At 39.2% G+C, this 18,469-nt stretch overlaps 1 protein-coding gene across 4 annotated transcripts in view; it reads left to right on the forward strand.

Moving 5' to 3' along the window:
- Window positions 1–18,469, forward strand: part of LOC106067792 (calbindin-32-like) — a 189,053-nt gene that overhangs the window by 75,518 nt on the left and 95,066 nt on the right. The gene's annotated exons all lie outside the window — the stretch shown is intronic.

The raw sequence follows: 18,469 nt of genomic DNA on the forward strand, positions 1-18,469 counted from the left end.
TGAATGAGATAATATACACAAATTGCATTCAACTTAGACTTGGTGCTCTGGACAAAATATGATTAGAATTCGACATTTTTGAAAGTATTGTTTCTAATTATAAGTCTTAATCCATACAAAGCTGGATCATTACCAGTGTTATTTCATCGTAACAGCTGCAAGAGTATTGAAGTTGTCATGTATTATGAATACAATAGCGATATCTAGTGTAATGCGAAGGGTTAATTAAAATCTTAGAACAGAAATAAGAGACGGAAAAAAAATCAATCAATATTTTTTAAATATGAACTAAAAAACGAAATGTTTAAAACACTAACTACAAAGAACGCGGGTCTTATAATGAACAACGAACGATAACAGAAAGTCCAATTATCAACATTTACATCTACAGCGGCGTCATTGACCCCTTGAGCACAGAAGTCGACTAGATGATTACGTTCTGAGTGGGGGCCAGTGGGGGGGGGGGGCATTGTTAGTAGTTGTAACTGTAAAGTCCAACTTTATTCTTCGTGTGTGTGTGTGTGTGTGTCAGTTTGTGTGTGTGTACTTTAATTTTCCAAAGAATATGCGTGAGGTGTTCAAAGCCGACATTTTTGTTCACCTGTAATAAGATGGGGCTCAAGGAGTCTAGAGTTCGAATCTCAGTGAAGGCTGGGAATTTTAGTTATCGGAATTTTAGTCCGACCCTGAGTCCACCCGATTTTAATGAGTACCTGACTTTAATTGGGGAAAGTCAAAGTGGTTGGTCGTTGTGCTGTCCACATGACACCCTCGTTAGCCGTTGACCCAAGAAACTCATAGCCTTTACATCATCTGCCCTGTGGATCGCAAGGTCTGAAAGGAACTAAAAAAAAAAGATGGTCGATATTAATCATTAATCCTCCACATATTTACATCGTTGTATAAAAAGTTGTCCCAGCCGAAGTCCCAGCCGAAGTCCCAGACGAAGTCCCAGCCGAAGTCCCAGCCGAAGTCCCAGACGAAGTCCCAGCCGAAGTCCCAGACGAAGTCTCTATCAAGAGCAGACCACCAAATGTCTATACCAAGATCTAGAACTCACGTCTGTATGCTTAAAATTCATTTACTAGCATTTTTTTTATAAAGCTTTTATCAACTCATTCCGTCTGTCTGTCTAGGGCAAATTTTGAGCACGTTATTTCTACCACTTCTCATTCTCGGATCAAGTTGAAACTTTACACAATTAGTCATTGTTCATAACAAAATACAAATCTATCCAAAAAATGACAAGTCAATTATTTAGTTATTAGAAATCATTTTTTTTTTATTTTTTGCTTCTTTTTTACCGACCAGGCTGTCCGAGGGGGAAGTCAATGTAAAACGTATCTGTTTCTGTTGTTGATAGTTACCGAGGATATCACGTGACCAGGACGAACTAATGCCCGTATCCACTATAATTGGCTGAACATAAAGACATAATGACATCCGGACGATATTAGTTTGACTTGCTTTAGTTTGACTTTTTCCCAGGGGAGCAAGGGGCCGAAACCCAGTTCTGAGCAGCCATGTTCATCTACACCCATATTATTACTAGCTCTACCATCATTTCTGATCGAGGCAGAAACACTTAAATCCAAATTATCTAGCTCAAGGAGTGTGCGATATAAAAAAAAAAGTCTATTTAAGGATCGTCTCCAAGTCACTAGCCAGCGGGCAACTTTCCAGAAAGGCTAGTGTTGTTCTTACTTTGACAAATAGAATAAATGGTACTGACAGGTTACCGTAGATTTAAAAAAAAAAATTACTAGTCGACCGGCGGCGTAGCATACGCCGCTATTTTGCAAGGCTGGCCTTACGATGGTTATTTGTTGTTGCTATTGAGCGTGATCTAAGTAGGAAATAAAATTTTCATGTTACACTGTATGACTTCGCTACACGCAAGGCTCGTAAAGTTCGTGGGATAACTCTATCCGCAGAAATAAGAGAGTGATCTTTCCTTTACTTCTTCTTCTCGTGCAAACTCTTGAGCGAAGAAGAGAATTATATATATATAGATTATTCGTATCTTAAATACATTTCAAGTGTTTCAAAGCTTTTGTGGCGAGAGCCGGTTGGAAATCTATTGCTCATCACTGCTGCCAGTATAGATTGTGATGCAAATATCAGAATCTTCTTAATAGCCCTAAGAGTTAAGACCAAGACTCTAGACTTATGGATGCTTGCTTTCATCTGCCTGTATAAAAACAAACTTCTGTCTGGGAAAGATCCAAACAGATGTAAATTTTTACATCACTATTACCGATGGCTCGTATTCCAAGACGCTAGGGTTAGAAGCGAGGTCGAAGGCCAAGCACACCAGAGAAACTCCGCCATATTTCTGTACCACATAAGCCGCCTTGAAAGCATTCCCTTGAGGAAAGGTGTGTGTATAGTGACTTGGGGATTTCTTCCATCCCCGCCAGCGAAATTTCCTCGGTCCTTATGCACCCTAACGGGAGTTCTTTATTGCTTACCTAATCGTCTCCTCTAACGACCGTTTCCACCCGAGTGCCACGTTGAGACTAAAAAGCATTGCTCGTGAATATCTGAAACTGATATGACTATTGTACAAGCTGTATATATAAATGTTAAATGTTAACAACACTGCACTGAGAAATAAAGATTTTTAAAGAAATGGTTAAAATAAAAAGTTTTTTTTTATTAATATTGTTAAGATCTCTCGTAATCAGGCCTTCTGTTAACACTGCTAAGCACAACACAGCACATCTAACACATCAAGAACTTGACGACAAGGCTCCAAATAATCCGGTGCTTTAATAATAATCAATTAAAACATCCAATATGACACAATTGGCAATACATCAACACTAAAAATGCTATACTCTACATCACCGTACTAAACTAATAAACTCTCTCTATCTCTTCCTGGACTCGTACATTCACTTAGGACTCCACCAGGACCGACTTCATGGCAGACTAGCAGTCCCGGTCTACTCGCTGTCCTGTCTTGAACTGCACTGCCTTACACACTCTGTGTCTTTGGTCCACACAGGCTTATCATCAGATGACCATAACCCGGGTCCTATTCACGTGCAATGTTCATGCCAGTACTCCCCCTTGCCCTTCGATATAGCACGCTTAACTGTATTACTGTCCTGTGTCACATATGTCAGCTGATCACACACAGTTAACCCTATTGCGTCGCGAATGGGGTTTCAACAATAGGCTAGATCTAGTAACAAAGTTCGTGATTTTATATTCCTTCTGCGAAAACAATATTTAACTACAACAGGCTATTCCTGATGTTTTATCTACCATTAAGACCATAAAATATTGTTAAACCTTGTAACATTATAGTTATAGATTGAGGATCCCTGGCTGGTCTACGTTATTATGAATATTTTGCTGCTACGTTGAAGGATGTGAGAGTAATATAAAGGAGATTATTATCGATCATGTTTCTTTAGATGTATTTTTTTCTCTTTGATGGATCTACTTGGTTGAAGTGTGTCTCAACTCTTTGAATGTATGAGACTCATTTTTATTTGCTCTTTTTGACAAAGATTAACTCACTCTGTTTGTCTTGTTAAAAGGTTTGTACACGTTATTTCTCCCACAGCTATTCTTGGATCAAGTTGAAACTTTGCACAATTATTTATTGAAATAGACAATTAATACAAAGAATCGAAAAAATTAGTGAAGTAATGACTGGTAATTAATTATTTTGTTTGATACCAACAAGGAATACTTGATTAATTAATATTTCATTATTCACAGACATAATGTCTAAATTTGTAGGGTTTTGTCCATTTAGATAGTTTTTAACACTATATCTCCCACACGCATTATTGGATCATGTAGATAATTCAAACAAATATTTATTGTACCTCACAAAACATGAATCAATTAACAAATGTACCATTTATTCAATTATTGGAATATATTATTTTTGTGTGATATCGATTGATGGAAATTGATTTCTGCATTATTGAGAGATATGGGTATAAGGGCGGAGCTATTCCCCGTCCATAAGTTCTTTTGCTTGTGTTATTCATGTTTTGACTCTGTTTTTGTTGGATACTACATTTATGTGTGTGTGTCCCTACTCTTTGTTTGTAGCTCAGCTCTTCTTATTCCAGCTCCTAGTTTGTGTCTTTAAACTCTTTTGTGTCTTAACTCCTGGTTTGTTACTCAAATGTCAGTCTTTCGGGTTTGACTTGTGCGCGTCATTCTTTTAATTTTCTTTTAATTTCTAAACTAAACAATCTCTTTTTTGGTCTATCGATCTCCCAATTATTTTCCCTTTTTCTTCCTTTTTTTTTCTTTCCCAAGAAAATTTGACGTTCGAACCAGTGTTCACATTAGTATCAGAGCCAGAAGTATTTAATAACCCTTCTTTCTCACTCCCGTATTTATTCTTCATTTGTTATGTATAGTTTCATAGTATCCCCTTTTCTATTAGCTCTATAATCAGCAATACTTTTATCCAGACACTATTAATCATTGTAATATTTAATTCTCATTTTGAATATCACTTTTCATCACTTGAAGACATTACGTCATGTCTACTCTCTACACAGGCTTTTTTTTTTTTTTTGCATACTCTCCAACCAGAGATCTATTTCTTTTTTTTCCAGCCAGAACTGGCCAACAAGTTGAATAACCTCCAAACCACTTTAGAAAGCCACACACTGGCCAGTTTCCCGCCGCACTAAAACATTTCCTCTCCCACATTATCAAACATTCATATCACTCCATCTTTGCCCCCCGACACCAGCCATAATCTTGTCCTGCTCCTGGTCAGTTATTTTCTCCAGAGAATTCACCGGAAGTCTTAACGTGTGGTTTGTCCTTAAAATTAAGAACAACACACAAAAAAAGTTCTTTTCCACACATTTTTTTGTTCTTTCTCGCCCTTTTCTTTTTTTTTTTTTTAAATGTTAATCTCAGTGGATCTCAAACATTGACCCGAAATAATGTTTAAATACCTTTGAAAAGAAAAAGTTGCTTTAAAAAATACAATGATTATTTATAGTTCGTCCATGGTTGTTAGAAAAAGATGACCACTTTTTGGCTGAGGGCTTTGCACTGGGGTTTTATGCCTCTTCATATAATGATTACACAAACGTAGATTTTCATAAATGAAGTCTTTGGCGTATCCTGGTTTACAAAATAAAGAAGAATGCATAAGTCAATTATTTATGAAAAGTATATTATCTTCTTCTTCATCATATGACCAGACTGTCGCTGCTCTTTTCAACTCTGTGTGAAGAAAAAAAGCCTGCTTATCGAAAAATTATATACAATTTGGCAAGCTTTAATTTCCTTTCTGCGAGGCATCTGAACATTTTGGCTAAGAGATTTTATTTTCATTCTGAGGCATTTGAATATTCTGGGTTAAACATCCCCGTTTACTTTCTTAGGCTTTTCAACATTTTCCTTAAAGCTTTCATTTCCTTTCTGAAGTTTTCAAATATTTTGACTTTCCATTCTGAGGCATCTGAACATTTTGACAGAAGACTTTTATTGCCATTGTGAGGCATCTGAACATTTTGACAGAAGACTTTTATTGCCATTGTGAGGCATTTGAACATTTTGGCAGAAGACTTTTATTGCCATTCTGAGGCATCTGAACATTTTGACAGAAGACTTTTATTGCCATTCTGAGGCATCTGAACATTTTGACAGAAGACTTTTATTGCCATTGTGAGGCATTTGAACATTTTGGCAGAAGACTTTTATTGCCATTCTGAGGCATCTGAACATTTTGACAGAAGACTTTTATTGCCATTCTGAGGCATCTGAACATTTTGACAGAAGACTTTTATTGCCATTGTGAGGCATTTGAACATTTTGGCAGAAGACTTTTATTGCCATTCTGAGGCATCTGAACATTTTGACAGAAGACTTTTATTGCCATTCTGAGGCATCTGAACATTTTGACAGAAGACTTTTATTGCCATTGTGAGGCATTTGAACATTTTGGCAGTAGACTTTTATAGCCATTCTGAGGCATCTGAACATTTTGACAGAAGACTTTTATTGCCATTCTGAGGCATCTGAACATTTTGGCAGAAGACTTTTATTTCCACTCTGAAGTATCTGAACTCTCTAACTGACTTGAACCTGTTTTCGAGTAACTTTCCAGTTAACGTTATTGACTCAATTTCACAGATAAATCTTTATGCCTGCATTGGAGGCACAGTAGCTGAATGGTAAAGCACTTGGCTTCCAAACCGGGGACCCCAGCTTGAAAATCATGGGGAAAACTGGGAATTTTAAATTGGGGATCTTATGGGCTTTTCTGAGTTCACCCAGCTCTAATGGGTACCTGACATTAGTTGGGTATAAAGCGGTAGGACGTTGTGCATGACACCCTCATTAACCGTCCGCCACTGAAACAGATTACCTTTATATCATCTGCTCTATAGATCGCGAGGTCTGAAAAGTGAACTTTACTTTTACTTTATGTCTGTAGAGCTTGAAAAAAACATGTAAGTATATGGGCTAATTGAAGTTATGTTTTTAAAAAATAAATATATAATGTTTTAACAAACTGTCGCTAAATAACGCAATGAAAAAATGCATGTAACTTCAGAAATTAAAGAACGCAACATGTTATTGTCATCTAAGGATTAAAAAGAAAAATTGGTGCCAAATTTCATTCTGGACAGAAGAAAAAAAAAATCAAACATTAAGATCAATGAAAATTCCTTGTCAATATCCGGTTGAGGAAACGGGGAACATCGCACATGGCTGTGATGCTGGTGTGGGTGTTTGAGCCTGGAGGCAGAGAAGGGTCTGCTGAAATTGTTCAATAACCTTGTGACGCAGTGGTCACCAGCACCGGAGATCCTTGCCCTCGGGGAATTACTACTTCTTTGTGGCTCTCGCGTCGACAGGTAGACATTAATAAAAAACAAATGGAGAACCATTGGCTTAAATCTTCATTCACGCGCCATGAAAGGGAGATAAGTCTAGTCAGATAAGGAAAATAACTCTGTTCCAGAGGTCATCAATATTCAGCCAGAAATAAAATTGATTTTTATTTTCTCTTCTCTCCCCCCCCCCACCCCCCTTTCCCTCGTTGTTTACTTGCTGGGACTGTTAGAGTGCAGAAAGACAATAGAATCATTGTCGAGTAGGTATTCCAGACTGTATATAATGTTACTTAACTTCTAGATATACTTAAGATCATAGTTAACAAATAATCGAAAAAGAAAAGTGTTATTCTTTCAGACCTTGTGATCTATAGGGCAGATAATGTAAAGGTCATCTGTTTCTGTGGCCCACGGTTAACGAGGGTGTTATGTGGCCAACACAACGACCAACCTCCTTTACTTTTCCACAACTAATGCCATGTACCCATTAGAGCTGGGTGGACTCAGATCCCGAAATTAAAAAAAATCCCAGACTTCACCAGGATTCGAGCCCGGGACCCCTGGTTCAGAAACCAAGCTCTTAACCACTCAGCCACCGCAACTCCTATTCCACGAATGTTGCTTCACATTTGTAATATATCTTACATCCTATCTCCAAACTCCCGCAGGACGGCGAGTGCCAGGGATCTTCGACATCATTTAACTGCAGTCCAGAGCGCATACCAAACGACCAGGCAGCTATACCTTCCAGTTTTCTGCTGTTACTTAATTCTTTGTTATTGCTGAAAAACTTTGGACATTTGAGTGATATCTGTATCTTTATGAATATTTTGAGTCAGCTGACAAGGAAAAGAAATACAACACTTATCTGTACTCTGTTTTAGATACATCATTCATAATAATATAGCTTTTAGTACATCGCCACTGCGGACAATGTTGAACAATTACGAATTTTGAATGGTAAAATATATAAGCTTCACTGTTATGCCAAAAAAGACTTTGAAACGTTGAAAACTTGTACAATAGTAGAATTAATTAATGACTTCTGACTATAACTCGTTCAGGCTTGAGCCTATGCTGTCGCAAACCTGTAAATCCGGGCATGCTAAGGCATAGGCAGGACCGGATTTAAACCTGATAAGGCCCTAGGTAATTTGTAATTTTTGCTTGAAAATTATTGCAATATTTTTGCCCCCTCCAGCTGGAATACAGTTAACAATACTACTGTGTGGTCAGGACTATGACCAATAATATTTACTCCCCCCTTTCAGCATTTTCCCATTCTAAGACAAATACCGGAGAGCTGCGTTGACTTAGTAACCAATACAATCATATCAGCTACCAGGGATAGAACTTAAGTCTTTGTCTCCCTCTTTCTCTCTCTCTCTCTCTTTCTCTCTCTCTCGTTTTCTCGCTCTCATTCTATCTCTCGCTCTCCATGTCACTAATGAAGTTGTTTAGTGTTATAACCGTTCCCGTAGAATTCAGGGGTAAAAAATTAACTAGGGTGTTGTATGTTCAGTCAAATGCCAGCCACCTATAAATTATCAAATCTAAATCATGCTCACTCGTACAAAAATAAACTTTCGATCTGGGTAAGACGGTTCGTTCCTTACGACTTTTGACATTAACAGCAGACCGAAATGAAAGCTTTCTGGACAAGAACATTATCTGCCTTTTTCCAAGTTTTCAACAAACAAGTACACATACACACACACACACACGTACACACACACACACACACACACGTACACACACACACACACACACACACACACACACACACACACACTCGTACACCCAAGATCTTCACGTTAGAACGGAGGCTAAATACTATTGATTCTTGGTCGGTCATTAGTCCCTGTCCACTGCTGGTCACTGCTATTGACAGAACTGACCACTTTTCGTTTGTAACGTCGTTGACCGCCGGCCTGCGACTGACGTGATCTCTGGGATGGATTTCTTCTTTGAGAGCTCCCACAACCCATTCGTCATGCCTAAAGAAATGTAAGAGACTTCGGGATGTGCGCGTGTGTGGAGGGCGGTCGTGCGTTCCAGGTGAATCTGAATATAACTGATTCTACGGGGCGCTGGTCTTAATATAAAATTCCCTTATATTAATTTCCCCAGACACACACATGCGGTAATGTATCCAAAACAAATGTCCATCTCATCTTAGCGCTATCTTATACAAATGTCCATCTCATCTTAGAGCTATCTTAAAGTACAAGACAACAAGTTGATGACCACTGGTCAGAGCAGACATGGGGATAGCTTGCTAGGGAGAAAAGAGTTAATGTTACAAGCAGATGAGACTCTGGGCGCCACTTGTTACAAGCAGATGAGACTCTGGGCGCCACTTGTTACAAGCAGACGAGACTCAGGGCGCCACTTTTTACAAGCAGATGATACTCTAAATCCTACACCAAACAGACTCATATAGTATATTAGGAGAACTTTAATCTTTGATACAACAAATAATAATATGTTAATAATAACCTCGTTTACATTCCTCCATCTCTAATCCTCCTCTATCTCTCCCTATTCAACACGCATTCGCACCATTCCACATTCACACTATGCTGCGCATGTAACAGGTAAGTATCCCATCCCTATTTTCAGCTTGCAAAATCTTATTTCGTTTGGCACAAAAACATTACATTTAAGTAAGGGATGTTTCAGAGGAGGCTAAAACTATTTTTAACCCTAAATATTAGACTTCCTTGTAATACTTTTTATCTTTACCTATCCCTTAGTCTGTTTGACCGTTTGGGCACCATGCAAGATTCGTCGACCGTCTTTCTCCATTCCTCTCTGTCTTTTACCTTAGTTAAAACCTCTTTCAATGGCAGGCCCGTCCATTTTTTTATGTTGTCCTCCCATCGCTTTCTCTGTCTGCCTCTTCTTCTTTTTCCTGGTACTGTTCACCGAAGGAAGGTCTTTGTAAAACTTAGGTTAGCAAATAAGGAGAAATCCTTTTCTTCAGTTCTAAAAATGTGATCGATGGTCAATATTTTTTTAGCTCTGGATATTTACGTCGAGACTTTTAAAACTCATTAACAAAGTTTCCCTTTAATTTCCTTACCATAACCGGCTGTCTTAATCGATTTTGAGTCCCGTCGTTAAAATCTCAATTTAAAACTTTGAGAGGAAAAAAAAGTTATGCCTTTGGCTAACATTGATGTGCATCCTCTCGTCATGCGCATGCGTATAAAGAAAGGACGTATCCGGAAATCGTCCTCGCTTCCGGCAATGGCAGCTCTCACCTTTTCGTCTCTCTCTCTCTCTCTCTCTCTCTCTCTATCTTAGCCCTTGTCACTTCGCTAACCGGAACGCAAATTCAAATGGTGCTTTAGTCCGACTGAAGGAAGTGACGAACCACTTAGCTGACTGGTTGAGAGAAATACAATTAGACCTGGAACTGAACGCACTACTTCGTCTACGAAGATCAGTTGCGAGAAGGGAGAAAAAGGGAATTAAAAAAGAGAGAAAGAGGAGTCAATAAGAGAGAACGACAGAGCGAGAGACAAAGAGAGTTTGAGAGAAAGAAAGAATGAAAAAAAAAAGAGAATTATACAGAGAGAAATAGAGAAAGATAAAAAAGAGAAGAAAGAAAGATAGAGAATTTGGATATCATAATGAAAGATAGAGAGCAATAGAGAGAGAGAGAGAGAGAGAGAGAGAGAGAAAGAGGAATAAAAAGCAAGAAATATTTTTAGAAAGATATAGAAAAGTAGATAACGTTAGAGAGGAAAAGAAAAGAAAGAAAGAAAGAAAGAAAGAGAGAGAGAGAGAGAGAAATGAAAAGAAAAGGGACAGCAATAGGAGAACATGGTTAGAAACATAAATCAAGATTATGATTTAACTTGCTGAGCACCTAAAGACAGAATAGTCCCATGTAGTCCCCCGCCTTCGTTTTCCAACAAGCTTTAAGACAACTTTAGCTCAACAGAATAGTTCACAGCGCACTGCGCTTTCTATAGTGTTATGAAGTAGAGCTATACAATCAGATCAATACCATTACCATAATAGACATCTCCAACTTTTCAAATGTAATATTTATTGCCTGGTGATTTGTAGCTTTAGCTAAATTGAGCGTGTCGTTAAAAAGAAATCAGATAATCAGACTGTCACATGAATGCACACAATATAACACAATGATTTTCTAACCAAAAAAAAAAAAAGCCATAAACCTACCGTATTGTTTACATCGTAAGTGTCCAAAGTCCAATCAAAGTGTTGAAAGACTAGGCCATAGTGGTAGTGCGCTTAGTAATGTCATCATGACTGACTGCCCGCTGTTAGGATGGTTGCCTGGTCGTGTGGTTAGCGCGCTGGACTGTCGTTCGGATTTACTGATGGTCCCGGGTTCAAACCCTGCCCGTTCCCATCCCCCCTCACGTCCTGCGGGAGGTTTGGACTAGGAAGTAAATTATCTTCAACTCTGAAGGAACATCCAAAACATGTAAAACAATTTGCAAAGAAATTTCTACCATCTTACAGGAAGTCTAGCCTACGACGTAACAAAACTTGATTTCTGTAAAGAGCCTGGAACACCAAACCAAACCAAAGCACCACGCATATATATATCACTACGCCAATAATTTCGAACTTAATGAATGATTTACTTATGAAACTTGTAGCAACAAGTGGGCTTGCGCGGTAAAGTTGTAGGATACAAATGTGCATCTATACAACTAATACAATCGAGACTCAAGGAAGATGCATTTAGGACGGTGAAAACCACATAAGTTCCCCTTTCAGGCCTTATAGTTTATAGGGCAGATGATGTAAAGGTCACCTGTTTCTGTGGCCCACGGTTAATGAGGGTGTCATGTGGCCAGCACAACGACCAACCTTCTTTACTTTTTCCAAACTAATGTCAGGTACCCACTAGAGCTGGGTGGACTCAGAGGTGCACAAAGATTCCGAAATTAAAAATCCCAGTCTTCACCAGAATTCGAACCTGGGACCCCCGGTTCGGAAGCCAAACGCTTTACCGTTCATCCACCGCACCTCCGACAACCGCATAACACTTAGAAAAAGGACAAAGCTCAGCTCCCTTTGATATTATCGACAAATAGACCATGCGCGACACACACACACGCACTCACAGGGCTGTTACCGAACATAAACCGTATGGAGTGTCGCCATTAAAATGGCCACCAGACGGCGCCTAAAACCCTGGCTGGAGACATTTTTAGGTGCTACAACACTTCAGCAACTTTTGTCGCTAGCAATTAAAAGGTGACAGCCTGTAGCAGGAGTAGAAGGACCGGACCTTACGATGATCCCATAAACAATTGGACTGGCCCAAACACACACACACATACACACACGCGATAGACTGTCAATGACGTCATCCCTTTCATCTGGTCACTACGGCATTATTTATGCAGAAGATTGTTATGGAGACTGTGGAACTTCTTAATCATGGCGCTTGGCGTCAGTTAGGGTTACTGATACTGATGAAAACTTGAAAATATAAGCAAACCGATAATCGACTTCATAGTCTCACTCTTGATGTTCGATTACATTTCCACTTTGAAAGATTATGGTAAGCCATTGTATTCGATTCCAAGGATTAAGGAAGAGTATTGCACGTGGTGGTGAAGACTCAGATACGAGAAGATCTCTTCAAGTTCTCTCTTAGACGCCTGTCTTCGACAAGAGATTTTCATTGGGTCTCAAATGTGTTATCTTTGTAAGAGGTATCCAGCTGTCTGGCAGAAGCCATTTCCTGCCTGTTGATTTCATCTAAGCCAGTGAGGGCTTCTTCTTCTTCTTCTAGCCAGCTTTATTGCTGCTGAGTCGTGAGCTCTTTTGAAGAGCCAGCGAGGGCTTCTTCTTCTTCTTCTAGCCAGCTTTATTGCTGCTGAGCTGTGAGCTCTTTTGCAGAGCCAGTGAGGGCTAAATGACAAATGAGTTGGTGTTTGAAACGAGGGGGCACCCATTTTTACTTCATCCTTAATTAAGGTTGACGATAAAAAAAAAGTAGCCTTCAACATGCTGTAATCCCCTATAAGAGATAGGTGTTCGAAGACAGGGCCGGTTTTAGGCCCCTTCAATCTATGCGGCCGCAGTGGGCCCCGCACTTTCATAGGCCCTGCGCTAATTCTAGGTGTTTATTCTTAAATGAAACCATTATAATTTATACTACATAGTTCCCGCGGCCTCCTGATTTTTCACGGGCGTATGGAAATCAAATGAAACTTGAGGTAACAATTAACGAAGATAGATTGAACAATTTGGCAATGCTTGCTATTGCTTTTGACTGGGGCCCGCGCGATCCGTTTCGCATAAGGCCCCGCAATTGTTAGGGCCGGCCCTGAGCGCTGATGTCGCACAGTAAGTAGTATCTCTACTCTGTCATAACATTCATGCAAACATTACGCGTTGCTTTTTTGTGTCAATGGAATTGATTCTTGTCGATGTTTAGGTCAGTGAAATCCGGGCAGGGTAAAGTTATAATAATTGTATGTCTGTTGCTAAAGGTCACTGTGGGTGTTAAGTTCCAGCACAATGTCCAACCTCATAACTTAATGTGAACAGACACACTATGATCCAATATCTATTTACTATGCTCGGCTGTAACCCGAGCAGTGGCCTAGATACCATGACGCGAAGGGGTTCATTGCGCCCGGGCCCACGACCAATAGAGGCCCAAACCGAGACCAATCGTTAGAGAAGGCCTCAGCACTGACCTGCGACGTCGCAACCCGTCGGCAGTTCGCCACGTAACATGTCTAACATCACACTGCAGGTTCGATCGTGCAAGGCGCTTAATTGTTTTAGGCACACAGAAATAGTCATTGGTGAAATGTTCGTATTTTTAGAGATAATGTCAGTCAGTGAATAAAGGCCCTTTGCGCTTATAACGAAGATGTACAATTAAATTGTTGTATTTTAATATTACGGAATGTGTTCACTAGTTTAGGTACATGAATTATTTGTATGAGTAGACAGTACATTTGCATTCGTATTAACAGTAAAGATATATCATTCAACGTCAATGGCATATAAATGTCCCTCTGACCTCATGCTGCCTTAGGGCAAATTTAGGGTACCTCGCACGGGATAAATATTTTATTAATGTAGAGATGAAATAACGTAATTAGGTTTTTAGCTGTAAATCGAAACTTTAAAATCTTTGCTGCTATCCTTTCACATTATTTGGAACAACATTCATCAAGCTGTTTTTTGTTTTTTTTTCAAAAATTATCAAGTGTTAGAAAAGGTCAATGCTGATTGATTGTATCACAAGTAGCATGAAAAACAATAACTAGTAAGCTAGTTCGACGTTTCTGGAACATTATGATGGAGAGTAAACAGTTATATTCTTCATAATAAGTACCACTCTACATTTGTGGTGCAATGTTGTCATATTATGTTGGAATGTAAACAGACGATAGCAAAATTAAAAAAAAATCATTCGTAAAAATAGTTCAAGAAATTGTTAACTCATGTTGTAATCCCCCCCCCCCCAAAAACGGCACACACACACACACACACACAGAAATTGAAGAATGGACAAAAACAATTCATTTTTCGCTGGTCTTAGGCGACCCCTTTTAAATCGTCAATCGGCCCCCAAAGGGGTCGCGATCCACAGGTTGAGAACCCCTGAGCTAAAGCGACAAAACCCCCACATATATTTTAATACTGAAGGATTACTTTCCCTTGTTGGTATAAAACACAATAATTAATTACCAGTAATTAACTGACTAATTGGTTACTTTTAAAAAAATGGATTTATATTTGACCAGAGAATGGATGTGGGATCAACAACGTGGTCCAATTTATTACCAGACAGACAGAGTGAGTTGATATAAGCTTTGTAAAATTAGCCCTCAATCCAGTTATTTGTGCCAGGACTTTTTTATCAGTAGCAGACTTCTTGGCTGGTTTATCATGTTCACAGAATGCCTCACAGGACAACTCCCTCAAGACATTCTGTATGGTGGTCTAATAGAAGGCAGAAGAGCCGCTGGTCATCTACTTTTAAGGTATACTGATATATGCAAGCGCGACATGAAGCTCTTCAACATTGACACTAGCGACAGGTTAGAAGAGTCACAGGATAGATCCATATGGATAGCAAGCATACAGAAAGGGCCCTGGATAGCAGGTGGCGTACACACCAGAAGGAGAAAGAAGGATAAAAGTGCAACTGCTTCCGGTGATTACAGATACTCAACCTATGACCGCAGCTCTGTATCAGGGATTGGCCTCTTAAGTCACACAAGAAGTTGCAAAGGGAAAAAGCTATATCCGGAGTCGTAAAATGCTACAGAATAGATATCTTATTAAGTTTAGTAACTTAAATGATTGACCAATGACATGGACTTTTCATATGATCCGAGAACCTCGTTAGCGTTTACTCTATAAGCAACATGTGTACTTAGTGTTGTCTGTCTTATGTCTGTCTTATGTCTGCCTTATGTCTGTCTTATGTCTGTCTTATGTGTATTTTTACCTTGGAAATGTATTCTCACTTAACATACAGTGTGACTTACTTTGTATTCAGTTACACTCAACTTACCGGAGAGGGACCAAATGCGGGATGCCTGAACCCGGGCCAAAGGGAACCCTGCTACGCCTGTGTGTCCGAGTAATTCTATTCATGTCCATTTTTTCTAACACCCATTGTCTTCGCCCACGTCCAGACATTCAATATGTCTCCTCCATTTCCTGCTTTGGTAATCTAATCAGTTTTATTTCTCCCTGTCCGGGTTTCAACCTCGGACTCAGCCGTCCCCTCCATTCAACTCATTCACGTGATTTCATATTACACGATATCAATTGAAAAGTCACGCCAGGGAGTCTCACGTCTGCTTCTTGTGTGACTTTTAGTTATTAACAAAAAAAGTACTAACATTTAGTCTTATGTTTATTTCTTGGGTGCAATGTAAGCTTAAAAAAAAATAAAACAACTTGACATCTAATTGATGTTCAGATAGAAATCACTGTTGGGAATTTCCAAAACGGAATTTCGGGTATACCCGGTGTGCAAAACACTGAAGTATTGATAAGGTATATACAACATTGCTAAGTACCCGTAGTTTGATAAGCATATACAAATGTTTGTGAAATTTTCAGCACTGTTATGGATTTTTGCGATAAACTGAGCAATGTCAAGGGCACTCAATTGAACGTTGCTGATGCCAACTAAAATAAAAAAAAGAATTGAGCTCTAATTGCAACATTATCTCAATGCCTGACAGTTAATCTTCCAATCAAATCTCTTTTATTTCCGCTAATTAGTTGCCCGTTGGTTTTCGAATTAAATTTTAAGTCATAGAGTTAAATTGTAATACATTTTCCACATCCTAAAGAGTACACATGAACACAATAACCAAACATCTGTTAGGTCCTGAAGATTCTTTGTATAAGCAAGTGGGCTTTACTGCTGTAGACTTGCCGATAATAGCAGCATTCCTCAGTGTAACATAGTAAGGATACTGCCCTTGAACCCAGGAGTGATAGAGCATTGCTTTTTGATAATTATTTCAATAATAATAAAGATAGTAATAATGAAGTCATTATGTAGCGCGAAATGTGCTATAAACATTTTAATGATAGGCGCTGATTCCAGCTATTCACTAACGTTAAGGGTCTTAAACGGCGAGGTTACAAAAATTCAAAAAAAACTTTTTTTATAAATGCTGCTTACTTAGACCACATCTATGTTACATCTACAATAGTATACCTAGATACAAGAATATTTATCTGCACTGCCGTACTATGAAAATCATAACGTAAACCCAATGGTCGTACTCCTACGCGGAAGTTAGGGCTAGGATGAAAAATTAAATAACACAATCCGGAACATTTAAGACAAAGAAATGTACCAGGGTGGGGGCGGGCCCGATTGGTTACGTGAGCCCCGAACTTTAGGTTGTTAAATGCAGAACTGCGAACGATCAAAATCTCGATAGTCGAGTGGCCCATTCTTCCGTTTTGTGTTTTGCATTGTTTCTAGATTCTTGAATGCCCTCCCAGCCGGAGCCCGTGGCCCGTGCCCTGGTCAGGACTGTCCATAAATTCGCTGTATTTTTCAAATGACAAAAAAAAAAAGAAGTTGGTACCTAGTGATGCAATTACATATGTAAATGTACATTTATCTAGACCGCAATGATTATCCAAAATATCAATGGACTTAATCCGTGCTACACTCGGGAAAAAAAGCATACAAATTACACATAATAACTCCAATAACGCCAAAACATCCTCTTGCATGTTGCGGTGGTTCTCACACGAAGCAATCCTTGCAATTCTTTACTCCTTCTGCACAGTAATATGATTCTAATGTTCTCTAAACATGAAAAATAAAACATCTTCTACTAAGCTAAGCAAGGTAACATTAGTTTTTGGTCTTATCTTATATTAAACAGACGTTACTTCAAAAAAGAAGATGATTACGTCCTACACGTCATGCATTTAGTCATGCATATTAACCAATGACTTAAATTCTGCCAAGTCACTGGTTTTCCTGGCTAGCTCAGGCAACCCATTCCATGCTCTAATAGCACTAGGGAAGAAGGAGTATTTGTACAAATTTGTCCTAGCATATGGGACGAGGTCGCCAAGGAGTTCATAAATCTCAGCCACATGCGCCACTTACATTGATAGGGAAGTCTTCCACTAAATTACACATACACACATAGTCACAGACATACCCCATAACACAGCCACACACAGACACACATACACACACCTGCCCCACTTACTTTGATAGGGATTTTATACTCATTTTTCATTAAATCATACGCACATACACAGCCACACACATACCCACACACGCAACCACATACACAGCCACAGACATAACCACACACGCACAGCCACACGCCACACTTACACTGGAAGGGAACTAATACTCATCCCCTTTTAAATTACAGACACAAACACAGGCGCGATTCGGCTCTAGCCAACTCATTTTACTGTCTGTCGTGGAAGGGCTGAGTTTGGCTCGGAGACATTGTCATATCAGACGAAGCTGCCGGCAGTAAAAAACTAGAAACATTGACAGAACAGACACATGAAACTGAAACCTGAGATTTCAATCCGACGCACATTGTCGAGTTCTGCTGAAAACCGCAATTACACGTAAACATGTCATAAAATAGGATTGTCTCAGAATCGTAGCTAGCAATTTTCGGGTGGTGCGGCCCGCAAGGGTTATCACATATCCTAGCTACGCCAATGGATAGTCTGCAAGTTTCAGTCCAGTGCTTAAGGACTTTTTTTTTGGGCTGCCTTGTCGTGTGGTATGCGCTCTGGGCTGAGATTTCGATGATTTCGGGTTCCAGTCGTCATCCTGCTGCTGTCCTGCAATTTTTTCGTATTTTTTTAAACTAAAAGTTACACATTTCAAGACAATTCAACGCCTATCAGAAGTGCACATTAGCTTGACGTTGTATTCTCTTTGTAGCTAACCATTCCTCCAATATAACTTATAAATTACTGACGTTCTTGTCTTTCAATAGTTATTCTAGCGTGAGCAATGTTATATTTTCTAGACCTTTTTAGGAAGTCTTCAGAACAAAAAGATATTTCTATTCTTTGAAAACAAAAGAGGACCTCCACAAAATTGTGACATTTCATCTTCTTTACTTCTGTTATCTACA

This window comes from Biomphalaria glabrata, chromosome 7, assembly GCF_947242115.1.
Source record: "Biomphalaria glabrata chromosome 7, xgBioGlab47.1, whole genome shotgun sequence".
NCBI classification, from domain to species: domain Eukaryota; kingdom Metazoa; phylum Mollusca; class Gastropoda; family Planorbidae; genus Biomphalaria; species Biomphalaria glabrata.